The 27,025-nt window shown below is 43.2% G+C and overlaps 1 protein-coding gene across 1 annotated transcript in view; it reads right to left on the bottom strand.

Annotated features, from left to right (window-relative positions):
- Positions 1-27,025, bottom strand: part of exoc4 (exocyst complex component 4) — a 707,051-nt gene that overhangs the window by 641,555 nt on the left and 38,471 nt on the right. The window lies entirely within an intron of this gene.

Raw genomic sequence — 27,025 nt, 5'->3', positions numbered from 1 at the left:
CTTAATAAAACAAAACAAGAAACCCGCAATCGAAATCCATAAAGATCAAGGCACCTTGCGTCCTTGATTGGCTACAGCTTGTACTCAACATCTGTCTTGTACAATTGTCCTGCAAACACAACTCAATTTCAGATCTGTTGTAGGCGATTGCATGAAGTTTGGCATTATGAATCGTACAAGTGCTTTTTGTTTTTGCATGTGTACTGGTAGCTGAATTACGCCATCTCTGCAGCTTGCAAAGGTAGATGCGACCGGGACAACAACAGGAAATAATATCCACCTCATAAGAACAACCTCCATATACGTAACACATCAATTTATTCAAGGAGGTACCCATACTATAATCTGTACCAACAAGTTTTGATAAAATCAAAAATCAGCTGTTTCTAAAGTGTTCATTTTCTATCTTTTGTAAATCTATGTGGGTTACGTCATAGATCAGCCGTGATCTCATTTAAGGGTGGAACAAGTTGAAGGGGCTAAATGGTCTACTCCTGTATCTGTGGCAATGCCTCAAACGTTTTACCTATTGTGACCGACCCCATGCTCATGCCCCAGACTTCACATAATAATAATCTTTCTTATTTTCACAAGTAGGCTTACATTAACACTTCAATGAAGTTACTGTGAAAATCCCCTAGTCGCCACACTACGGCGCCTGTTCGGGTACACTGAGGGAGAATTCAGAATGTTCAATTCACCGAACAAGCACACCTTTCGGGACTTGCGGGAGGAAACCGGAGCATCCAGAGAAAACCCACACAGACACAGTAACCCAAGGCGGGACTCGAACCTGGAATCCTGGCACTCAACGTGAAAATTGTGGGACTACACAAGTTGTGGAGCACGGAACGGGTTGCAGGGGGTGGCTTCAGTTGCTGAGCATGGGGGTGGCGAGTGGAAAAGAGAGACTGAGTGTGGTGGGAAGAGTAGGAAGTATTTAAACTGTAGGGTGTTTAAAAGAAACAAACCCACTTTTGCAGCAGTAATCAGGCCTCAAAGAACGGTGTGTTAGACCCTCTCGTGCTATGTAGCATGATCCATGAGTGTTCAACCTTCTATCTGTACTGAATCTTGCTGCCAGGCTGAGCATTGTTTCGAAGGAAGCACTGCAGCACACCATGTCATGGTTCTTTATAAAGACACCAACCATTCATAAGGGATTGTGTGAACACATGATGGGTACATTTACTAATCCTTTTTTTATAAATTTGAAGTACCCAATTAATTTTTTTTCAATTAAGGGGCAATTTAACGTTGCCAATTCACCTACCCTGCACATCTTTGGTTTGTGGGGGTGAGACCCACGCAGACACGGGGAGAATGTGCAAACTCCACACGGGCAGTGACCCAGAGCCGGGATCGAACCTGCTACATCATTTCTATATATTTGGCTAGTTCCAGTACGTTTTCTGATGACACCCTGTTTTGACTCTCTGCCATGTGATTTGATCCCATGGCCAACATCAGGTTGAGATGAGTCCACACGGGGCTGGGATCAAACCCGGGTCCTCGGCACCAAGAGGCAGCAGTGAGGCACATGCGAACAAACAATTGGACAGAATGCTTGAAAAAGTAATTGGCAGGGTTGTAGCTGTGGTGTTCTGTTCCAGGCTGAAGAGAAACTGAGGCTGGGTCATATTACACACTTCTCAAAGTGATAGCACGCTGCTTTCCCATATTACAACAATGCACACAATTCAAAAAAAACCACAGGAATTTAAAAGGGTCTCACAACTGCGAGCATTTAGCCGTTGCTGTCTTGGAACTTGCGACCCCCAAATCCCACCTGACAAATTTTGGAAGCCTTGTGCAATGACTTCCAGAAATGTTTGTTTATGGACACTTTTTTTTTTTAAATGGGATGTGGGCGGCGCTGAGAGCATTTAAGAGATTTGGAGTCATATGTAGGCCAGGTCAGGAAAGGATGACAGTAAGAAGTCTTACAACACCAGGTTAAAGTCCAACAGGTTTGTTTCGATGTCACTAGCTTTCGGAGCGCTGCTCCTTCCTCAGCTGAAGCGCTTCACCGGAGGAAGGAGCAGCGCTCCGAAAGCTAGTGACATCGAAACAAACCTGTTGGACTTTAACCTGGTGTTGTAAGACTTCTTACTGAGCTCACCCCAGTCCAACGCCGGCATCGCCACATCAGGAAAGGATGAGACTTTGTTCCCTAAAGAACATCAGTGAACTTGATGTTTTTATAACAATCAACTAAGATTCCATGGTTATCATTAGACTTTAAATGTAGATTCTTACTGAATTAAAATACACCATCTGCCATAGTGAGATTTCAATCCTGGTCCCCAGAGCATTACCCCGTGTCTCTGGATTACTCGTCCACCAACAATACCACTACGCCACAAGCTCCCCACATGTTGATATTTCAAGCATGACTCGTGCTCCCACCTTGGATTGCTGACACCAAGCAAGGGTGAATGTGGGACTCAAGGACTGATGGCGCAAATCGATGTAAAGGGATGTGATCTTATAGCCAATCACGGAGACAAGCTTACAAGGAAATCAAAACTTGGAATTCAATATTGAGGGATATTTGACCTTCCGAATGAAGAGGAGGGAAGGAAACCGTGATGGGGTAGAACTGTTAGTAAGAGATGAAATGGGGACAGTTGTGAGAGACGATCTAGACACGGATGATGCAGAGTCTATTTGCGTGGAGGCAAAAAACAGCAAGGGAAAGGCGGCATTGGTAGGAGTGGTGTATAGTGCCCCAAACAGTAGCCACACTGTGGGAAAGTGTATAAATCAACAAATAAAAGGAGCATGTAAAAAGAATAAAGCAATAATTATGGGTGACTTCAATCATCATGATGATTCGGTTACTCAAGTTGACACGGGTAGTTACAACAATGAATTCATTGAGTGCATTCAGGATAGTTTCCGAGAGCAATGTCATGGAGCCAACCAGGGAACAGGCTACCTTGGATCTGGTAATGAATAATGAGGCAAGTTTAATAAATGACCTCAAAGTAAAAGATTCCCTCCAAAGAAATGATCATAACAAGACTTGGGTCGAAACAACAGTGTTTAACTTATATAAAGGAAATTACAATGAAATGAGAATAGATAAAAGCAAATTACTGCATGTGCTGAAACTGAAACAAAAAATTGAAAATACTGGACAATCTCAGCAGGTCTTCCTGTTATCCCTTTTACCAAAATGCACGACCTCATACTTCTGTGTATAAAATGGCCTCTACATATTCTACTAGCCTATGTCTCAGACCGGTGACAAGTTGAAAATGCTTTGCCCAGGTCTAGGTGCTAGGACCCTTGCTTTTTCGGATTTATGTAAACAATTTAGAGATGGATGTTGAGGGCAAAGTCTCTAAATTTACAGACAATACTAAGCTAGGGAGAATAGTGAATTGTGAGGATGACGCTGAGCAACTTCAGAGGGACATTGACAAGTTGGCCAAATGGACAGACAATACGCAGGTGAATTGCAATGCAGAGAAATAGGAGGTATTGCATTTTGGGAGACGAAAGATGGGGAGACAATACAGGCTCGATGGTACAACTTTGAGGGGAGTACAGGAGCAAAGGGACCTCCGGGTTCAAGTGCATAGTTGAAACAATTGTTAAGAAAGCTTACTGGATCCTTGGGTTTATAGATAGAGGTATTGAGTACAAAAGCAAGAAAGTGAAGCTACAGCTCTGCAAATCATCGGTCAGACCACATTTGGAATATAGTGTTCAGTTCTGGGCACCTTACTGAAGGAAGGACGTTAAAGCCCCAGAGAGAGTGCAGAGGAGATTAGTAGAAAGATACAAGGAATGAGGAATTTTAGATAAAAGATTGGAGAAAGTGGGCTTGTTCTCTTTGGAGCAGAGTTAGAGGTGATCTTAGTGAGGGCAGCACGGTAGCATAGTGGTTAGCACAATTGCTTCACAGCTCCAGGGTCCCAGGTTCGATTCCCGGCTTGGGTCACTGTCTGTGCAGAGTCTGCACGTTCTCCCATGTGTGCGTGGGTTTCCTCCGGGTGCTCCGGTTTCCTCCCAAAGATGTGCAGGTTAGGTGGATTGGCCACGCTAAATTGTCCTTAGTGTCCAAAATTGCCCTTAGTGTTGGGTGGGGTTACTGGGTTATGGAGTTATGGGGATAGGGTGGAGGTGTGGGCTTTGGTGGGGTGCTCTTTCCAAGAGCCGGTGCATACTCGATGGGCCGAATGGCCTCCTTCTGCACTGTAACTTCTATCTCTATGTCTATTAGTGAAGTTTTCAAAATAATGAACAATTTTGACAGGGTAAAAAGGGATATTCAGTTTCCACCAGTTGGTATGTCAGTGACTAGGGATCACACTTTCAAGATGGTCAGCAAGAGAGCTCAGAGTGAGATGAGGAGAAACTTTGTTACTCACAGAGAGTTGTTGGGATTTGGAATGTGCCATCCGGGAGGTGATGAAGATGGTTTCCATAGGAGGTTACAAAGAGCTGGATATTTATTTAACAGTGATGAATTTAGAGGGCTATGGAGATAGGGCTGGGGGATGGGACTAGATAGGTAGGTAACTCCTTTGGGAGCTGGTGCAAACATCATGGGCTGAATGGCCTCCTTCAGTGCTGTAAAATTCTATGATTCTGTGTAGTGTTGAATTCGGCCAATCGAGTCTATACCAGCCCTTGAAAGAGCACCCTACTTCAGACCACACCTCCACCCGTAACCCCACCTAATCTTTTGGACACTAAGGTCAATTTAGCATGGCTAAACCTAACCTGCGTATCTTTGGACTGTGGGAGGAATCCAGAGCACCCGGAGGAAACCCACGCAGACACGGAGATAACGTGCAGACTCCGCACAGTCACCCAACTGGGAATCGAACCCGTGTCCCTACCGCTGTTAAGCAACAGTGCTAACCACTGAGCTAATATGCCGCCCCTTCAAAACTTTGTTCAACTGGAACTCCCTGAAACAATGATGAAGTAATTAGAATCGCGTAACATCATATAGTGCATAATGCTGGCAAATATTCTAGAAGTACACAGTAAGGACAGCTTTCCTGAGGCAAGAGAAAATGAAATAATTTGGAGTTCCTCCAGAAGGAAGTATTAGATCGCTGGGTACCATTAAAGGTTCATCAAAACAGCACTGCTGGCAGACAGACAGTTATTGAGATCACACACACTTCTTGTATTTCTATAAGAGTAGTTGAAAAGCAATAATAAAACCATGCAGCAGTGACAACAGGCGAAAGGGAAGCTACACAGCCTCCAGCTTCAGCCATCTATCAGCAATGAAACCTGACTCAGAAACTGGATCTTGCCCATCATTTTGGGAGGCAAGAGATTACTTTTCCTTTCGAAAAAAACATTTTCAGTGGACTGGGCTTATTTTCTCAAATGTATTATGAATAAAAGCTTATCACTCGTTTTGTGCACACTTAGGAACTGGGCATATTAGTTTCAGGATAGGATTTGTATGGTATCTCTATCAATTTTGATATGATTGTGGTTTGCAAGAGAGTTCAAATGTCAGTTCAGCCCTGGTTACCAAATGTACAATCTTAGAGGAAGGTTGAAGAACAGAGACCTGAAGGTGGTGGCTGATCGCAAATCATGTTAACTTGCCTTCCCACCATCAAAGTAGTTGGCCAAGCACAAGGGATTTATTAAAAAGTACAAACGTTGTATCGAGCCAATCTAAAATGCTAGTTTAGCTCCAGCTCAAGTATCATATGCAATTTTGGGACCACATTTAGGAATGATGTCAGGGTCATAGAAAAGGTACACAAGAGATTTATTAGAATAATTCCAAGATGGACTGAACAAGTTGGAGTTTTCCACCTTTCAAATAGAGAAGACGAAGTGTCTTGATAGAAATGTTTAAAATCATGAAAGGTTATTTCCAATGGTTAACAGGTCCATAAGCAGAGGGCTGTTATGATCCCATTAGATGTTAGAATGGGACAGGAAGATCCCAGAATGTAACCCTGGCTCAAAATTTACAAAGTAACATTTACTTTTTTGAAAAATGATTGCATGGAGAAAGTGTCACAGGACCACAAATTAGTCTTAACAACAAGAAAAAAAACATTTATTAAGCATTCAAAATGGATTGTAATATAATATTTCTTTACCCCCCCTTCTTTACTCCCCCCTTAAGATAATAATTACAACAGGTTTTAAGATTAATACAGATGACAGTACATTTGAAGCTACAATAGCCTTATTGGCACACAAAAGTCCTTTCTTAAAAACACACACATTGGATGTGGTCAAACCCACATTCCACTCTGAACCCAAGTTAGTGTCCGTGGATTTCTCCTCAGAATTCCCAGATTGTTCAAAAACCCAACAAAAAACATTTATATAAAACAAAAGAATTCCCCGATTGCTGGGCGAGAGGTTCCAAACCCAACACCCCAAAAGAGGTTTTAAAACCTTATCTGTAATAAGGCATCCCATTAGCAGGTTGCATTCCAAAATCCATTCCATTTTTCCATAGGACTCTTTTGAACAGAGCTTCCACTCCACTTCGACCAGAAATTCCACGCCAGGTTTTACAGCAACCCCTTTTAGGATTTCTTTGTCTTGACTGCTTTTGCACACACAAATTGCGATGCCAGCCACTGATTGCTCCATGATTATTTCAATTAACATCTCACAAACTATAGTAAGAGATAACTAAAAACCAAGCTCCTTTTCAGTTCTGCGACTTGAAATGACCTGTCCTGCTCTTAGTTCCTCATTGTTTCTTTAACTTCAGGCTCCCAGGAAACTCCTATTCATTTCTCTAATTTCCTTAAGTAGCTGTTCTTCAGATTTCTGCCACTGGCATTACTCTATTGTATGACGTTTCTTCTAGCAAAGCTGAGAGAGATGCTCCCTCTCTAGTTCCCAGTTTCCTCTCTTCTCTTTCCTCACTTGAAATGAATTTGAATGGGTTAAATTAATGGCAAATCAAATGTAAATTCTTTCTAATCATTGAAAGGTACACAGGCTGAAATAGACAAGATTCTGTACAAGTTAATTTCATATCGACTGCACAAATACAAGAAATTAATGCCAGTCAATGCATTTCTAAAGCTAAGGCAGTTGCGGAGGTGACATTTTTGAAAGATAACGAGGAGCACATCTGAGGCAGTAACTTATGGATTTCCATGTTAAACTATGCACCTTCTCTCACCTGACATTACTGCAGCATTTGCACATAAATATGGAGAGCATTGTCAGCCTTCACTGTTACTTTAACAGAAAATTATGGGTCACAGTGAAATGTTTCTCCTTTTTATTATGCTTTGTGCAATTGAAGTGAGAGAACCATACTGATCAAAAATAATTTTTTGCATTTTACCCTGTCACTTTACATCAATAATTGTTACCTGGCACTCTCAAAATCAGGTAGAAAAAGTGTACCACAAAACAGACTCGATAAAGATGCTGCTCGCATCAATCACAATGTGAGAAAGGGGATTAGACTTGCATTTGTACTTCCAGCTGCACGGGGCACCAGACAAGGATGCCCACTGTCCCCGCTTCGGTTCGCTCTAGCGATCGAGCCACTAGCAATTGCGCTCAGAGCAGCAAAAAACTGGAGGGGGATCTGAAGGGACGGCAGAGAGCACAGAGTCTCACTGCATGCAGATGACCTGCTCCTCTACATTTTTGACCTACAAAGCAGCATGGACGGAATCATCATGCTCCTGAAAGCATTTGCCGCCTTCTCGGGCTACAAACACAACATGAGCAAAAGCGAGATCTTCCCGGTACACCCACAGGTAAGGGGGGGGGCAACACCAACAGGACTGCTGTTTAAACAAGCCCGACACAAATTCCGCTACCTGGGGATCCAAATAGCCCATGACTGGAAAGGGATCCACAAATGGACCTCACCAGGAAGTAAAAAAGGACCTGCAAAGATGGAACACACCCACTCTCCCTCGCAGGGAGAGTCCAGACGATCAAAATGAACGTACTGCCCAGGTACCTTTTCCAACTTAGATCCATCCCGATCTACATCCCCAAGGCTTTTTTCAAAGCACTAGACAAACTAATCATCCAAAAATAAAAATCCAATCTAGCACTCCCAAACCTACAATTCTACCACTGGGCGGCGACGGCCAAGTGAATAAGGGTATGGGTCAAGCAGCTGGAAGCCGAGTGGGTGCGCGCGGAAGAGGCCTCCTGCATGGGCTCCTCCCTCCGGGCCCTCACCATGGCGGCACTCCCATCCACACCCAAAAAACACTCCAGCAGCCCGGTGGTGATAGCCACCCTCCAGTCCTGGAACCAACTACGGCAGCAATTTGGCCTAACAAAAATTTCGGACAAAGCTCCCACCTGCAACAACCATAGGTTTACACCAGCCCTGACTGACGCCGCCTTCAAAACGTGTTGACAGGACGGAGGGACACCGACAGTCAGGGACCTATACACGGACGGCAGGATCGCAACACTGGACGAACTGACAGAGAAATTCCAGCTAGCCAGGAGGAATGAGCTAAGGTACCTTCAACTCAAAAACTTCCTACAAAAGGAGACAAGAACGGACCCACAACTGCCACGACAGACATTACTGGAAGAGTTACTGGGCGCAAGCATGCGAGATAAAGGGAACTGTAGCGACATGTATGACCGACTGGTAGAAAGGGCCGACACCGTACTGGACGCAACAAAAAAGAAATGGGAGGAAGACCTGGGGATGGAAATACGGTGGGGACTCTGGAGCAAAGCCCTGCATAGGGTCATTTCCACCTCCATGTGTGCAAGGCTCAGCCTGACACAACTAAAAGTGGTACATAGAGCCCATTTAACAAGAACTCTTATGAGTAGGTTTTTCCCAGAGGTGGCGGATAGATGTGAACGGTGCCAAGGAGGCCCAGCCAACCACACCCACATGTTCTGGTCTTGCTCCAAACTTGCGTGGTATTGGACAGCCTTCTTCGAGGCAATGTCCAAAGTGGTGGGGATGAGGGTGGAGCCATGTCCGAAAGTGGCGGTCTTCGGGGTATCAGAGCAGCCAGATCTATTCCGGGGAGGAATCCTGTTCGGCTGGCCGTCAGCAGCACCACCCAAAGCTGCAGACTGGCTGTCCAACCTCTCAGAATCTCTCCAATGGAGAAAATCAAATTCGCCATCCGAGGGTCAGACGACGGCTTCCACAGAACGTGGAAGACATTCACCCAATTGTTCCGGGACCCAGTTGTGGCCAACAAACAACGATCTACAGGAACAGAGACCAAGGAGAATCCAGGCGAAAGATGGGACAAACGGGTGAAGCGGAGGTGAATGCAGGACGACAACAAAAGCCGTCCGGGAGAAGCAAGTGACAACACCAACACCAGACCCATTCGAGTATTGCCCTCGATAATTGTTTCTCCGGCACCCAAATGTATATCTACCTCCTACCTCCCCAGTCTCTCACTCTCTCTCTCTTCCCCCCCACACACACACACACGAACAGATGCCTTATGTGTTGTAAATAATATGGCCAATTGTACAGAGTTGCTGCTGTTGAGCTGGTGCATTATACCTTAAAACGGTTATTTCATTTTATTTTGTATTTCATTTTTACTATTACTTTTTTTTTCTTGGTACGTTTATGTGTCCCCTTCTCCTCTTTAAATACACACATCTTATTCTGTGTGCATAACGGTAAATATATTTTGTTCAAAAACCCAATAAAAAACATTTATTAAAAAGAAAGAAAAAAAAAGACCCACAAAGAGCAATGAAATGAACAACCAGTTAACATGTTTTTGGTTACATTGGCTGAATGAGAACAGTTGGCCAGGTCAGCCCAACTAATCCATACGAGTTAATTTTCTTGAAAAAAGGCTGTTGATAAAGGCTGCAAAAGACAAAGGTTTGCAGCAAGGTGTTGGTCCCAGACAATTAGAAGTTAGAAAAGTTAGGTGAATTGGTCATATTTTCACTGCTCGACACAAGAATGAAAATGTTTTTTTTTGGTCCGTCTTGTTCAGTTGGAAGCAAGTTACTTGCAGATTCAAAACCTCTTAAGGCCCTCCCCCTGCTTCCTTTTTTTAAATGTTATTTTATTTATTATTGTCACATGTATTAGTATACAGTGAAAAGTATTGTTTCTTGCATGCTGTACAAACAATGCATACCGTACATAGGGAAGGAAGGAGAGACTGCAGAATATAATGATGTTACAGTTATAGCAAGGTGTAGAGAAAAGATCAACTTAATACGAGGTAGGTCCATTCAAAAGTCTGATGGCTGTGGGGACGAAGCTGTTCTTCAGTCGGTTGGTACGTGACCTCAAACTTTGGTATCTTTTTCCTGACGGAAGAAGGTGGAAGAGAGTATGTCCGGGGTGAGTGGTTGTGAATTATGCTGGCTGCCTTTCCAAGGCAGCGGGAATTGTAGACAGATTCGAGAGATCGGAGGCTGGTTTGCGTGATGGATTGGGCTACATTCACGATCTTTTGTAATTTCCTGCAGTCTTGGGCAGAGCAGGCTCCATACCAACCTGTGATACAACCAGAAAGAATGCTTTCTATGGTGCATCTGTAGAAGTTGGTGAGGGTCGTAGCTGACATGCCAAATTTCCTTCGTCTTCTGAGAAAGTAGAATTGTTGGTGGGCTTTCTTAACTATAGTGTCAGCATGAGGGGACCAGGACAAGCTGTTGGTGATCTGTACACCTAAAAACTTGACGCTCTCGACCCTTTCTACTTCCTTCCCATTGATGTAGACAGGGGCATGTTCTCCACTACGCTTCCTGAAGTCGATGACAATCTCCTTCGTTTTGTTGACATTGAGGGAGAGATTATTGTCGTCGCACCAGTTCACCAGATTCTCTATCTCATTTCTGTACTCTGTCTCGTCATTGTTTCAAATCCGACCCACTACTGTGGTGTCATTAGCAAATTTAAAAACCGAGTTGGAGGAGAATTTGGCCACACAGTCATAGGTGTACAAGGAGTATAGTTGGGGGCTGAAGACACAGCCTTGTGGGGAACCGGTGTTGAGGATGATCGTGGAGGAGGTGTTGTTGCCTATTCTTACTGATTGTGGCCTGTGGGTTAGAAAGTGCAGGATCCAGTCGCAGAGGGAGAAGCCGAGGCCGAGACCACGGAGTTTGGAGATGAGTTTCGTAGGAATCATGGTGTTGAAGGCTGAGCTGTAGTCGATAAATAGGAGTCTGACATAGGTGTCTTTGTTATCTAGGTGTTCCAGGGTAGAGTGCAGGGCCATGGAGATGGCGTCTGCTGTGGACCTGTTGCAGCGGTAGGCGAACTGTAGTGGATCAAGGCAATCTGGGAGGCTGGAGTTGATCCGTGCCATGATTAACCTTTTGAAGCACTTCATGATGATGGATGTCAGAGCCACTGGACGATAGTCATTAAGGCATGCTGCTTGGCTTTTTTTTGGTACAGGGATGATGGTTGTCTTCTTGAAGCAGATCGGGACCTCAGATTGTTGTAAAGAGAGGTTGACGATGTCTGCGAATACCACCGCCAGCAGATCCGCGCAAGACCCAAGTGCCTGTCCGGGTACCCAATCCAGGTCAGTGGCTTTCCGAAGGTTGACCTACGAGAAGGCTGCTCTGACGTCCGCAATGGTCACCTCAGATACAAGTTTATCCGAGGCTTCTGGGGTGGAGGGCTCACTCTCGCTGACCTCTTGTTCAAAGCGTGCTTAGAATGCATTGAGCTCATCAGGGAGGGGTGCATTGGAGCAGGTGATTTTACATGCCTTCATCTTGTAGCCCGATATGTCTTGCAGACCTTGCCATAGTCGGCGGGGGTCCGTGTGGCACTCGAGCTTGGTCCAGTACTGTCTTTTGGCATCTTTGATGGATCTCCTTAGATTATATTTGGCTTTCTTGTATCGGTCAGGGTCGACTGACTTGAACGCCTCAGACCGAGACTTTAGGAAGCAGTGGATATCCCTGTTCATGCAGGGTTTCCGGTTGGGAAACATGCGGATTTGCTTCTTTGGCACACAGTCTTCTACTACTTACTAATGAAGTCAGTTACTGTAGTGGCATACTCGTTCAGGCTGGTCACAGAGTTTTTGAATACTGACCAGTCCACTGACTCCAAGCAGTCCCGCAGGAGATCATCCGATTCCTCAGACCAACAATGCACGACTTTCTTGGACGGATTCTCTCGCTTCCGTTTTTGCTTATAAGCCGGGAGCAGGAGTACATCCTTGTGGTCAGATTTGCCAAAGTGTGGGCGGGTGATAGATCGGTAGGCATGTTTGGTATTTGTGTTGCAGTGGTCCAGGATGTTTGGGCCCCTGGTAGAACAGATGATGTGTTGGTGGTAATTTGGTAGTACGCTCTTGAGCTTGGCCTGATTGAAGTCCCCAGCTACAATGAACAAGGCCGAGGGATGTTTTATTTCAAGGCAATTTGTGGCGGTGAATATTTCGTCCAGTACGATTTTCATGTTCGCATGGGGTGGGATGTAAACTGCCATGAGGATAACGGAGATGAACTCCCGCGGAAGGTAGGAGGGGCGGCATTTTAGCGTCAGGTGTTCTAGGTCTGGGAGCAGAAACTCGCCAGTGTTGCTACATCTAGGCACCAGGAGGTGTTGATTAGGAGGCAGACCCCACCTCCCCTAGCCTTGCCTGAGGCCGCCATATGGTCCATTCGGTGGGTTGGGAAGCCCTCTGGTTGTAGGCCACAGTCCAGTGAAGCAGGAGTGAGCCATGTCTCCGTGAAAGAGAGCATAAAGCAGTCCCTCAATTCTCTTTGAAAAGTGAGTCTGGCTTTAAGTCTGTCTAGTTTTTTAAAAACCGTCTTCTAATTCCCCTTTCTGAAAATCCTGTTGACACATATTATTCTTCACAAAGCGTAGCTCATCCATCATCCCCATCATCACAGACTTCCATTGGCTTCCTTTTCTCAAACACGTCAAATGAAATTTTCAGTCTGGTTTTTAAACATATCAAAGGCCTTGCCGCATCCCATTTCCCTCAATCTTGCATACCCCACAAACACAGCATTTCTAATTTTGGTCATTTGTCCATCACCCTCAGTTCATTTCTCAAGAAAGGAGGAACATGAAAAAAAAAAATCAGAGAAATTGGTCACATGGCCCCTCGGACTTGATCGCATTCACTATGTTCCCAGCCTAACCTGTGATTCCCTTGTCCAAGCATCTATTGAAATCAATCTGCAATATGCTCAACAGTTGAAAACGCATAGCCCTCTGTGGGAGAGAAATCCACATCTCAGTCCTCGGAGGGAAAGAATTTCTCATCTCAGTCTGAAATCGAACATGCATTATCCTGAGATAGTGGTCCCCAAGATCTCAACTTTCCAACCACAACAACAATCCTTTCCATCTCCTCCATTAAGCCTGTAAACAGTTGCATGTTTCAATGAGATTCACAACTAACTCTGTATCTAATTTAATTAATAACTTGCATTAAACACTCTCTGATCACATCTCACTTGGCTTGGAGTCCATTTGCTTCATGCCCATCGGCAAAGTTTTGGATCATTCTCTTGTGGAAGACATTTCATAAATGCAAGCGGTTAAGATGCATTCGGGACTTTGCTTTTGCCTCAGAGTTACATGTGCTTGGAGAAAAGGAGATTGGGTACTTTTTCAATTGGGTACCTTTTCAATTGGGCCACACTTATGTACTACTGCATGATATTTTCAAATATTTATTATTCTATTTCACCCCATTGCTAAATAACCAATAAGCCTTTTCAGCTTTTGTGGGGGGTTCAAACTGGCAAAATAAAGTCTAAAATGAAAGAAAAATATGGCAAATGTTGGGAGTTCTGGAATAATAAAAAGTGCCTGCAAAAGCTCAGCAGACCTGGCACCATCTGTGGAGAGAGAACCAGAATTAACCTGTCGAGTCCAACAGGACTCTTCTTCACACCTGATGAGAGGCAGAAATGCAACAGGTTTTCCAGAAAAAAATCATTCAAGTGATCTTTAGCAAGTCAATCCCTCAATGCTGACCATCAGCCTTCAGATAAATATTAAAGATTTCACAGCACTTCCTGGGATAAGTACGCTGGTCAATATCCCTCCTGCAGCTATAATAAATCAAATTTATTTGTGTGGAACTGATCACATTTGGCGTCACATTTTGCTACGTAACAATAACTACAGCCCAAAACTAATTGATTGCAGGAGGTGCTTTTAAAATGTTTTGACATTATAAAAGCAATTATTTTCTCAGAACAAAGTTAAGAGACTTGCATATCCTCTGCTCTTGCAAAGGAAGCAATAATGCTTCTATTCAAGCAATTACCTTGGCACTAAGGTTAAATGGTTCACAGTCTGCCACCACATCATACAGCATTAAAATACAGCAAATGGACTGAACGAATTTTCAATAAACGTTCAGAACTCGGGTCTGTTTAGTTGCTGGGAGCTGGTGCCTAGCAAAATAAAAGCACTCCTCAATATCGGACTTAAATGGTCATTTCAGCTAGAACGTCGGGTAACAACTGTGACAGGCTTCATTCACACTGTTTAGTAGTTTAATCCATTTTTAAAAAAATGTTCAAGTATCCAATCTGTACTCCAGCCAAGTGCTTTGATTTGCAATGTCCTCATTCTTCATTGGTCTCGAAAGCCAAACAATACTGACACTATAAATTCCAATATTCCCATTCTTCAACATTATTTAAGTGGGAATCTGATAGTAAGTGAGAATCTGATATTATAGCTTTTACAGAGACATGGTTGAAAGCTGGCAGTTCAAAAAGAGTAAGGGTGAAATTAACAAGGAAGCAAGAAAATGAAGAGAAGACATCAGAAAATACTGGCACATAAAATCAAGGAAAACTTAAGAAACTAAACAGGCGATAAAGATAACCTGTGCGTGGAGGAGGAAAAGCAGATAAGATTTGTGAGGGATACTTTACATTTGGATATGTTTTCACAAAGGAGAGGGACAATTCAGACATGCCATCAGGGAGGACGAATATGAAATATTAAATGAAATTGACATGGACAAAGATGAAGTATTAAGGGTTTTAACACCTTTGAAAGTGTGTTGCTAACTTTTCGTTGGTTCAATTGTCTCTGTTTTATAACCTTTACTCTAGAGTCGCCAGGTATCTTTATGATACCGGCACGAGGTTCAAGTTCAAGTAATGATCAATAACCCAATACACCAATTAGTAAGATTCAAATCAAAGCACATTTATTATACACATTAAGTCACTACTCATGCATAAACTCTACTTTCTAGGCTATTTCTATCACTAACAGGCCTATACTTAGCTTCCGACTGGCCCACCAGGTAGGGGGAACAAAAGGCCCTTTGTTCGGGTTCTGAGTCTGCGGGATTCAAAAGCTGGTATGGACTGGTAGCTAGGAGCGCCTATCTCGTAGCGAGCGTTGACTTGAGACTTACTTTCTTGGAGGCCGCTGGACAGTTCACTCTCAGGGGTTGCTTCGTGTTGCTGAGTGACCCTGTCAAGAAGGACGATTTGAACTTGGAGGCTTTACTTTATCGTCCCCAGGGGCTTCCCGCCTTTCGGGGCGGACCCCGTACCTGGTTTCAAGTGATTGGACTTCGTTCCAATCGCTTGGTTCGATTTCTCCAATACCGGAGCTGTTCCCTGATCGTTGGGCGGTCCATTAACCTCTTTTGTGTTGGCTCCTGCTGGCGCCGAGGAGTCTGGCTTGGCCTTGTTTACCTCAAAATGTTTCGATTGTTCCCGGGGATCGCTCATTACTATGTAGATGGCTGCTACATTACTATGCAGATTGCTGCTTGTATCGATGCTGTCTGGGTTTCTGCAGAGGCTAATACACAGTAAACTTGCACCTGCTAGTTTTTGCCTGTGTTGGCCGAATTTCCCTTCAGCCTTTGCTGTTCTCCATTTTAAGTCGGGAAGTGGCCAACTCAGGTGGCTACAAGTGGGCAAATCTTAAGCTGTTGAGTGAAGCAAGACAAGCCTAGGTACAGGTTTGGTGTTAACATTGTACCACTGTTCAAAAAAAAGGGAGAAAGGGATAGGATGACAGGTCAGTCAGCCTAATCTCAGTGGTGGAAAATTATTGAAAAAAATTCTGAGGAAAAGGATAAATCTTCATTCAGAAAGACACCGAGTAGTCAAAGACAGTCAGCACAGAATTATTAATGGAAGATCATGTCTGATTAATGTGTTTGAATTATCTGAGGAGGCAACGAGGGTCAAAAAGGACACTGCATTTGATGTAATCTTTATGTATTTTAGAAAGGCTATTTATAAGTTCCACGTGCAGAATTGCCACCAAAGTAAAAACGTATAGCATTCAAAGCAAACTGGCATGTTGCATCCAAAATTGTCTCTCAGGTATGAAGCAAAGGATAAATGGTCGATGTTTTGGTGATGGAAAGCTGTTTGCAATGGGGTTCAACTGGGCTCAGTTCTGGTTCCCTTGCTTTCTGGGATATATGTCAATGAATTGGACTTGAATGTAGAGCATATAATTAAGAACTTTGCAAATGATCCAAAAAATTGATCATATGGTGTATAATGAAGAAAAAGCTGGAGACTGTGAGAAGATATCAATGACTAGCCAGATCGGGCAGAATGTGACAAACGTAGTTTGATTCGCAGAAATACGGGGTAATGCATTTGAGAAGGCTAACAACACAATAATGGTGATTATCGAGACGTGTAGAGGTACAGAGAGGCCTCGGGGGCAGGTCTACATCCCTGAAGGTAGCTATACAAATAGACACGGTAGTCAAAAAGGCATTTGGGATATTTGCCTTTATCAGATGAGGCAAAGAATGTAAGAGCAGAGAGATTGCATTGTAACTGTATAAGACACTGCTGAGGCCACAGCTGGAATGCTGCATGCAGTTCTGACAATCACACTACAAGAAGTGCTTGCACCAGAGAGGGCAAAGAAAGATTTATGAGGATGTGGCCTGGTCTTAAAAAATTTAATTGTGAGGACAGATTGGATTAGTGACGGTTGTTTACTTTGGAACAAAGGAGACTCAAGGGACACCTAATAAGAGTGGATAGGAAGGCTCCATTAGACGTGGTATGTATGGGTCCATAACGAGGGGGCATAGATTTAGGGAGGATATGTGAGGGGTGGTGGAGATCTGGAACTCACCGTCTGAAAAGGTAACAGAGGCAGAAACCCTTGTAACATTTAAAAAGTAGTTCAATATGCATTTGAAATGCTGTTACCCTGAAGGTTATAGATCAAGAGCTGGACAAAAAGTGACATTAGGCTGGTTGGCTTTTTGTTCGCTGCGGCAGAAATGATAGGTCAACTAGCCTCCTTCTGTGCTGTGGACTTCTATCATTCCAGAACATTGTTCAAACGGTGATTATAAACTGTAGCATTGGATGGAAATGGTGTATTTATTTTGCTGCAAATCTCTTTGAGTAGATTGCGCATTGCATGATTGGCTGTAGTGAAGTTCATGTTTAAATAGCAAACTGGCATTCAGGAAAGGATTTTTGTTTTCCAGGATTGTCTCTTCTGGTTGGAGGTTGTTATAACCTGCCTGCTTACGATTGGCTGGGGACTAATGACAATCCCACAATCCTGTGGGAGTATGAGCTTCCCCAATGAGGGGGGGGGGGGGGGGGGGGGGGGCGGAGAAATCATTAGCAGACTCCCTGTATAAATAAAGCTGGCCAGTTTGGAACTAGCAGGAAGGAGTAAGCAGCAAGCGAGGTTGCTGCTGTTGTGTATATATATGTTATTGTAAATAAATGTTATTTCTTTGTATCCTTAAAACTCATGTTGGATTCTTCGTGGCCCTCACAAAAGAGGTGAAACCAAAATACAATTTAATTTAGGCCGCATGCAGGTCAACATTGTGCGACAGGGAGGGGGCAATGCGAGGTTATAGCCAAGAGTCAGAAAGAAAGTTCATATTAATCATTATGAAGTTTTGCTTGCAATTATTCAGCTCCTGGGGGAGTTGAGATAGATGGGAAAAAGTTTCATGCAAAATATAAGAAAGGAAGGGCTCAGTAGATGAAAATGGACTTTTCTTCTTGTTATTTTGCATACCCCTGAGTCAGTTTAAAAGCTGTGATGAAAATAGGTTGAAGTATCAGTCCTGTCTGAAAGAGACACAAATTTGCATTTACAATCTCTTTGTGATTGCGTTTTAATTCAGTCTCCCCTTAAATAAAAGATGCGACAGACCGGGTGCAGAAATCTACTGGCAGTCTAGTACCCAGGTGGCCACAACCCAAGGAAAAGTTGTAAAATAACTTATCCGACGGTGAAGACGACAAATGGAAAAGGATCTTGTGGAAGTACACAAGGCACGAGTGGCATATAAAACATTCATCTGGAATGATATTTCATATAATGCTACAACTTAAATGCCAATCAAATAAACAAGCCCAGGACTGATATCCCCATGTATTTTCTCACGCAAATAAGTGATTAATGCCCAGAACCCAGAATGAACTTCTGGGTAATGAAGTAAAGAGTGAATTTGATGTTTTAATTAAAGACAGGGATTTATGATTACTACCAAGATAATACAAGAAAATAATCAGAAGATGCAAGAATGAGAATTTCTTTCCATTTTGTACTTGGCACAATTAGAATCCGTACAACAACCACCACCCTTTTCACTTGGTGTGAAGCCTGCAGCTCATTTTTTTAAAAATTGCAATCCAGTCACAATCACTATACACAGCGGCAATCAATAATGCAAGCGTTAACATTTCTTTCTTTGTGGTTTTGTCATATTCAAAACCCATAATTATTTCTGTTGCACCTTCATGCTCATGTATTTATCTGTTATTTAGATTATATGTAAACTGAGGGCTGGAAAGTAGGTTGTTCACTCCCTTCTCCTCTTGGTTGAACAACCTTTGTGTGTGGGAGAGGCCATGTAAATGATAAACAATTGGCGACCCCCGTAAACACTAGATAGATACTAAACTTCCAACATCGCGTCAGTGTGAGATTGCTATAATTGTAGTACAACCAGACAAATATACAACAACATCATGGACCACCTGCAAGGCCAATTAATCCATATTACATATACAGAATATCCAGTTAAGCAAGGCAGCAGAGGGCAGCCACTGCATATGAATCCAGGCACCAGCAATCTTTTGGAGAGAACAGAATAGAGAAAATTCTTTGAAGATAGTGTCAAGACTTCAAAGACTCGTTGGATCTGGAATTTAAGTCCATGTCTAATCGACAGGTGCTCAATGTTTTGTTCTACATTTTTCCAGCATTACATTCAGCATTCTGATTTCCAAAACTTGCCTGATATGAAGCAAGAAACATGCAAAATAAATGTTATCCAAGATTTTTGCACACTGATTTGCAGTTTCCTCCCACTTCCCGTTTCCAAACTCCTCCACAATGCTTTGCCAGTCAAATAGAAGCTCCAGGGCACAATTGGTATGGGCTGGTTTAGCACAGAGGGCTAAACAGCTGGCTTGTGATGCAGAACAATGCCAGCAGCGGATGTTCAATTCCCATACCGGCCTCCCCGAATAGGCGCCAGAATGTGGTGACTAGGGGCTATTCACAGTAACTTCATTGAAGCCTACTTGTGACAATAAGCGATTGTTTATTTATTTATTTTCTATTTGGCTTGTAGGGGAATTCACATGGAGCAGTGTTTTCCCACAGCTGTTGCCCTCGTCCTTCCAGGTGGCAGTGGTCAGGTGTTTGGGAGATGCTGTTTTTGGACATTTGGCAAATTGATGCAGTGAATTTAGTAAATTATACATATTGGTGCCATCGTGTAGTTAGCTGGAGAAGTGTACTTTTCAGGCCTTGGATGAGTTGTTGGTCAATGGGCTGTGTTGACCTGGATGATGCTATTACGATGTTGAACCAGACTCCAACAGTGGCTAGGATACCAGACAGAAACCCCAATATTTGGTTTTAATTTCTTAAGACAGAATGGAAAGGATACCTCGCTCCAGGAGTGATTTCACACAAAATAGGGATATGGTATATTTAAACAAATTATATTGCTAACATAGTATTAAAATATCTTTAACATCACACATGGGACGGCACAATGGCATGGTGGCACAGTGGTTAGCACTGCTGCCTCACAGCTCCAGGGTCCCAGGTTCAATTCCAGCCTGCGATGACTGTGTGGAATTTGCACTTTCTCCCCGTGTCTGTGTGGGTTTCCTCCGAGTGCTCCTGTTTCCTCCCACAGTCCAAAGATGTGGTTAGGTAGATTGGCCATGCTAAATTGTCCCTTCGTGTCCAAAAGGTTAGGTCGGATTATTGGATAGGGTGGAAGCCTGGGCTTAAGTAGGATGCTCTTTCCAAGGGCCAGTGCAGCCTCAATGGCCGAATGGTCTCCTTCTGCACTGTATGATTCTAAGAAAATAGCTTTCAATTACCTCTTGCTAATCAATACAGAAACACAAGAATCCTAAACTGCTATTTTTTACTTCCATTCAAACAACAGAACCAGCTCAGATCCCAATCCAGTTTTAAATAGTTAGTAGACCCAAAAATACTTGCTTCAGAGATGTTCTGAGAGACTGTTTTAAGCAATAGTCAGAATCCTGACAGAACAAAGCAGGATCTCTCTCCCTGAAGTTTTCAGAAACTGTCTTCATGTTTTGAATTCCAGGAACCTACTGAACAATCTCTGCTGAAATGCCTGGTACTCCAGCTCCTGCCGTTAGTTAGATCATCTCATCAAGCTCAAACGCAATCTCTCAAACTAAACACTCAACAGTGAACCCTCTTAATCCATGAGCCCAAGCTTCTACAACGGTTCAATTGCACCTCTGGCTCCCAAAAAGCCTAGCTGTCTTGCAAACCAGGACTTTAAGAAAAACTATAGTAACAGTCATACACACATTAATCCAGGCTTTTAACACTTACTGCAGCAAGTGCATATAATAATACAAAATAGCTGAAATTCCTACATTCATCATAGTGCTGAACTTCGAGTGTTGTTGGAGCTGCATTATCCAGGCAAGTGGAGAGTAAACACTCCTGATTTGTGTCTTGTATTTAGGATTTGGGGAATCAGGAGGTGAACTACTTATCGTTTAAGTCCCAGCCTCTGGCCTGTTGTTCAAGCCAGAATTTTGACATGGTTCATCCAGTTATGTTTTTGACCAATGGTAACTCAAATGAAAAGGGAGGATTCAGCGGCTGCATTGCTGTTGAGTGTCATGGGGAAATGGTTACATTGTCTCTTTTTGGATATGGCCATTGCCGAGCATTTGTGGGGTTGATCACTTCTTTCAACTTTTCAGCCGAAGGTTGCACGTTTTTCAGGTCTTGCTACATGCGGGCACAGACTGTTTCAGTATCTGAGGAGTTCTGAATAGCACTGAACACAGTGTAATCATCAGCAAACATGCTGACCTTGGACCTTATGATGGAAGGTCAGTGATGAAGCAAATGAAGATGGTTGGGCCTTGGATAGTGGCCTAAGGAATTCCTGGAATTCCTGGGATCCCCCCCGATTCGCAGTGACTCAATTTTAATGAGAGCTGTTTGATGCCACACTTGGTCAAATACTGTCCTGACATCAAGGACAGTCACTCTGACCTCACCTCTGGGCCACAGCTCTTTTGCCCATGATTGGGCCAAGGCTGTAACAAGACACGAAGCCAAGTGGCTCTGGCAGAATCAAAACAGAGCATCGGTGAACATATTACTGCTGACCAAGTACCCCTGATAGTAGTCATTGACATCTTCCATCACTTTGCTGATGATTAACTGAGAGTGAACGATGGAGTGATCAAATTCATAGAATCCCTGCAGTGCAGTAGGAGGCCATTCAGTCCATCGAATCTGCACTGAACCTCCGAAAGAGCAGTCTACCGAGGCCCACTCCCCCCCGCCTGAACCCATAACCCCGTGCATTGATCATGGTCAATCCACCTAACCTGGACATCTTTGGACTGTGGGAGGAAATGGCAACAGCGGGACAAAGTCCATGCAAACATGGGGAGAACATGCAAACTCCACACGGACAGTCACCCAAGGCCGGAATCGAACCCGGGTCTTTGGCTGTGTAGTTTGCACATTCTCCCATGTTTGCGTGATACTTGGGTGGACTGGATTTGGCCCGCTATTTGTACCTAGGCAATGTTCCACATTGTCGGGTAGATATCAGTGGTATAACTGTATGGGAACAGCATGGTTAGAGCAAGTCTGGAGCACGAGTCATCAGTACTGTAGCTGCCAATGTTGTCAGTGCCCACAGCCATGGCTGTATTTAGTGCATTCAGCCATTGCTTGATGACTACCTCAATAACTTTATATTCATCTTCAATAAACCATCAAAATAAACAAATGTCTGTTATTATGTCCAATGATAATGCTCCTGAGAAATGTGGACTTGCTGAAAGCGATTTCGCAGACTGACAAGGGATTTAAGGTCAAGTGCAGATGAAAGCAAGTGAGTCAGAAACGAGCAATAACTACCTGATGCATTCAATAATTTTGTCATCTCAGTTAGCACCAGCAGCAAGATTGAAGAGTAAATTAAGTGCCTGAAGTGGAAATTAGTTTCCATCAAACACCAACAACCAAAAGCCAACATCTCAAGTATCTAACCTTTAAAATGTTGAAACCACACACTTGAAATTTAATAGAATTTGAAGGCACATTATCAAGCAATTAAAAGGTTATATTATTACAATATATAATCAAGTGATATTATCAAACCACAAGAGAGTGCATATCACTTTTCAATAAAACTCCCCTCTTATTATCACCTGATTCAATTACAACTTGCATCACAATCTAATGAAACAACCTCAACAGCTAGAACTGCCGCAGTGAGAAGCATGAAAACATATGGTCTTCAATGGCTAATCTTCAAAAAAACATTAAATAAAATGGAAAGAGTAAAGATTAAACTGCAAAATGCATAAAAATGCCCCAGGTAGTGAAGGCTATAAAAGCAGGATAATCTTGGACTGAATCCAAGTGAATTAGGACTGTCAAGCATGTACTGAGTCTCCTGCTCACCAAGAAGCACTTTGGGAATCCTAAAGATGCGAGAAGAACCATAAACATGCAAAATATTTTATCTCTCTATGCTAGTGCAATAGATTTGCCGCAAACCACGTTTAATAAAACTAAAATTCATGTTATGGAGCATTCTGGTAATCCCACAAATTCTATGGACTGCACAATCAGCATTGTTCACAAAATAAAAACAACAGCCATCGTGAATGTATTTTAATGTAACATTTCTATTCCTTGTAGAGGCATAATAGGACATATTGAATGATTAAATGTCAATTGTATCCTTTTTTAAAATCCATATGCTGCATAAAATTCCAGGCTAAAACGCCTGTCATGTTTTCAGTTACCTTGTTTTGCATAAAGACAGAGGTGGCCAAATTGTGCACCAGGCACAATAAATGTTTATGACCAATACATACTTTATATTCTTTTGAGAGTCTCATTGCAGCAATGTTTCTCATGGTCATGCGAATCCACACCACACTCATTGCATTGGTTGGACTTCAATTGCCAGACTGAACTTTTCAATTCAAAATTTTTGCACTAAAATAAGACCTACTATCTGGAGCAAAGGTGATTGATGGAATTGCAGCTTTCACATCATTCTCGTCATACAGCACAAGAGGAGCCCATTCAGCCATGTGTTCATGCTGGCTTTCTGCAACAATGAAGAGTGCAGGAGGGAATGCCAGGCATACCTAAAATGAGGTGTCTTCCTGGTCAAGCGACAACACAGGACTAATTGTGTGCCAAACAGCATAAGCAGCAAGTGATCAAGCTAAGCGATCCCACAACCAACGGGTCAGATCTAAGCTCTGCAGTCCTGCCACATCCAGCTGTGAATGGCAGAAGACAATTCGCAAGAGGAGATGGCTCCACAAATATCCCCATCCAGAATGATGGAGGATACCAGCACATTAGTGCAAAAGATAAGGCTACAATCCTCAGCCAGGAGTGCCAAGTGGATGATCCATTTTGGCTTCCTCTGGAGGTTCCCAGCATCACAGATGCCAGTGTTCAGCCAATTCGCTTGACTCCACATGGTTTGAACCAGTGGCTGAAGGCACTGGATACTGCAAAGGCTTACCCGGACAAAATTCAGCAATCGTGCAGAAAGCAATTGAGGAAAAAACATTGAATGTTTTCACAAAGCAGTTAGATCTAGCACAGGGGATCAAAGGGTTGCAGGGTGGGGAGAAGTGGGATGAGGCTGTGGAGTTGAATGATCAGCCATGACTATAATGAATGATGGAGCAGGCTCGAAGGGCAGAATAGCCCCCTCCTGTTCCTATTTTCTATGTTAAGACCTGTGCCTCAGAACTTGTGGCGCACCTAGCTAAGCTGGTCCAGTACTGCTAAAACACTGACATCCACCCAGCAATGTGGAAAACTGCCCGTGTTTTATGCCCTGTACACAGAAAGGAGGGCAAATCCAACCCGGCCAATTACCACCCCAACAGTCCACTCAGTCACCTTGTATCAGTGAAGTGCTGGAAGGGGGCATCAACAGTGCTGTTAAGCGACACTTAGCAATAACCTGCGCACTCATGTTCATGGATCACTAGCCAAACTGGAGTCAACAGGAATCAGAGGGGTTCCCATCTCAGCTCCAGGAGTCCCTAAGTCCGAAGGGCAAACATCTTTAGTTGCTTCATCAATTACCTTTATTCCATCATAAGGTCAGAAGTGGGGATGTTTGCTGGTGATTTCACAATGTTCAGCATCGTTCATGACTTCTCAGAAACTGAAGCAGTGCATGTGAAAATGCAGCAAGAAATAGACAATATCCAGGCTTGGGCTGACAAGTGGCAAGTTAGATGTGCGCCACACAGGTGCCCTTGCAATGATCGTCTGTAACTGGAGGCAACCTAACCATCTCTCCCTGACAAGGTTGGGGAGGTAAGCCATCAACCAGAAAATGATCTGGAGCAGTTATGCAAAAACTGGCTACAATAGCAGGACAGAGGCAGGAATCCTGCGGGGAGTAGCTCCCCTCCTGACTCCATAAAGTTGGTCCACAACCTACAAGGCACAAGTCAGGAGTGTTATGCAATACCCTACACTTGCCTGGGTGAGTGCAGCTCCAACAATACTCAAGAAGCTTAACACCCACTTGATTGGTACCGCATCCATGAACATTCACTCCCAAAGTCAATGGCATGCAGTGTCATCCACAAGACGCACTGCAGGAACTCACCAAAGTTCCTGAAACAGCATTTTCCAAACCCATGATTTACAGGGACCATGCAGCAGATACATGGGAACACTACCAACTGCAAAATCTCCTCCAAGCCACTACCATCATGATTTGGAACTCGATCGCCATTCCTTCACTGTCGCTGGGTCAAAATCTAGGAACTCCCTCCCGAACAGCACTGTGGATGTACCTACACCACATGGACTGCAGCGACTAAAGAATGCTGTACATCACCACCTTCTCAAGGGCAATAATTGCTGGCCCTGCCAGCGAAGCCCACATCCCTTGAATGAAAGGAGAAACTCAGCTAGTCCCATTCCATCACCAATTTTCCATAGCTCTGCAATTTCTCAGTCTTCAAGCAATTATCTGCAAATGTTGCTACTTGTGATGTCAGACGCTTGAAGAATGTTAAACTTCTCTGTGATAGCCAATGTAGTGGCAGGCAAAGAGTGATCAAGACATGGATGAAGAATAGAGGCAATATAGCAGAATTAGTGAGAATTGGAAAAAGAGTAACAAAGAGATGGTGATGGACAAGAATAGAGACAGTAGGAGAGATACAGTCGCTGGAGACCCTGCAGCAGTTCAGAAGCAGGGAGAGGGGAGACAGACCCCAAAGGGACCGGGCCCAAGGTTACGTCAAGGATACAGTGGTACAGACACATCCACAGACTGTACAGTCAGGATATGTGACCACAACATCTGTGGCAATCCACACGAACATCAGCAAAAAATATCCACAAGCAGATCTTCAGAAATAGACCCACACTGTCTGCCCTGTCCTGTGTTGGGGTTCAACACCAGTGTTTTTGGAGGTGAATGTGGAATCAATGTTTAATATTTTCAAACTGCAATGCATTCTCAACAAGAGCAAGAGTTAAAAGGTTGAAAATGGATTCAGGAGTCCTTTCCCACCTTTAGAAATGTAGCAAGGCCAGAAAGTACAGATACAAATTAAGAAAGCAAAGAGAGGGTGTGAAAAAATAATTGAACATTTGGTTTTAATCAAGGAAAATCCAAAAATGTTTGATAGATTCAGAAAGAGCAAGTGGATAACTAAACAAAGAGTAGGGTCTCTTATGGATCCAAAATATCATTTGTGTGGAGACAGAAGTCTCAGGGATGGATCTGAAATGAATACTTTTCATTTGACTTCACAAGAGCAAACGATGCAGACATGGTAGTTGAGGAGGAGTGCGAAATAGGATAAACATGATAAAGGAGGAAACATTAAGGGGTTTAACATCTCTGAATGTAGATAAATCACCAGGCCTGGTTGAAATGGACCCGAGGCTGTTAAGAGAAATAATGGAAGCAATGGCAGAGGCCCTGACTTTAATTTACTAATCCTCACTGCTCGTCGGCTCAGTACAGAAGGACTGCTAACATTGAACCGTTGTTTGACATGGGAGGACGGTTCTGATCAAGTAATTATTGATGAGTAAGCCTAACCTCAGTGATGGGAAAAACTTTGAGGGACTGTATTCATCATTATTTAGAAAGGCACAAATTAATTAAGAGAATGTTGATGTGGGTAGTGATTCACCACCCCCTTCTCAAGGACAATAAATGTCAGTAACACCCACATCTTAAAAATTGTCAGCTCCCCTGGTCATGTTCATTACACAGTGAACACAAAAGGAACAATTCATTCCCGTCTGGTACTATGGATTGAAAGTCATAACTGTCGGTCACATTTAAAGAACCAACATTTCAATGGTTTTGAGTTATAATGAGAATATGGAAGACCAATTTTTACTTTGTAGTTATTTATTTATGGTAAAGAAGATTATTTTTTGTTAAAGAAGGGGGAATATGAGATCTAGTAATGGTTGGTTGTACAATAATAAAAAGAAACAAGATTTTTTTTTTAATGTTTTAGTGTTCCTGGCTCTGGTAACATCAAATGGCCACTGTGAATTTAAAAGTGAATAACT

The sequence above is a fragment of the Scyliorhinus torazame genome, chromosome 13, assembly GCF_047496885.1.
Source record: "Scyliorhinus torazame isolate Kashiwa2021f chromosome 13, sScyTor2.1, whole genome shotgun sequence".
NCBI lineage: Eukaryota > Metazoa > Chordata > Chondrichthyes > Carcharhiniformes > Scyliorhinidae > Scyliorhinus > Scyliorhinus torazame.
Note: the sequence above shows the minus strand (reverse complement) of the source record. Positions and strands in the feature narration are given on the sequence as shown.